General features: G+C 25.2%; 1 pseudogene; it reads left to right on the plus strand.

The window, feature by feature from the left end:
• LOC107615192 overlaps nt 1-714 on the plus strand; it is a 5,068-nt pseudogene that overhangs the window by 394 nt on the left and 3,960 nt on the right.

Raw genomic sequence — 714 nt, forward strand, 5'->3', positions numbered from 1 at the left:
AACGCGTTTTTTTTATTTTTTTTATTTTATAATTTTTTTTATTAAAGTAGGGGTAGTTTAGGAATAAATTAAAAAAATTTATTAGAAAGGACGATTTTAAAATGAAATGCAATATTAAGGACGATTTTAAGTCAAAAATTACATCAGAGACGGTTTCGATTCTGACCCTCAACGTTAGGGACCAAAATAATACTTATCCCTAAATTAAATATGATCAAATTTTTTAAATAAATATTCCTTCCCTTCTCTTCAGAACAAAAATATAGAAGTTATAATTTTCAAAAGAGATGCGCGACAAAAAAATATCTCCGACAAAAATAACAGTTTTTTATTTTTCTCTGTACCATCAATGAAAAAGTAAAAGGAAAGAAAGAAAATAGAGAAAAATATCTAAAAATATTAGGAGATTAACTAATAGCTCAGTTGATTAGAGCATTGTATGTCTAATTGTCCATAACATAAAGATCATTAGAAGCGTGGTGCATTCATAACCTACTAGTTTCTGAAGTAGAACCAGAAATATTCTACCAGTGCAATTTTTTTCATGAATTTAGAATAAATTTGTTAACCATTAAAGTGGTCATATTTAATAATGTAAAAATATATTGTGTTTGTTGCTATAAGACATTTAAAGATCACACTCAAAGATAGATTAATTGTTCTTATATTAAATTGACAAGATTTTTGGTGTATATATATGTATAGTATTAGAAA

Source organism: Arachis ipaensis, chromosome B09, assembly GCF_000816755.2.
Source record: "Arachis ipaensis cultivar K30076 chromosome B09, Araip1.1, whole genome shotgun sequence".
Lineage (NCBI taxonomy): Eukaryota > Viridiplantae > Streptophyta > Magnoliopsida > Fabales > Fabaceae > Arachis > Arachis ipaensis.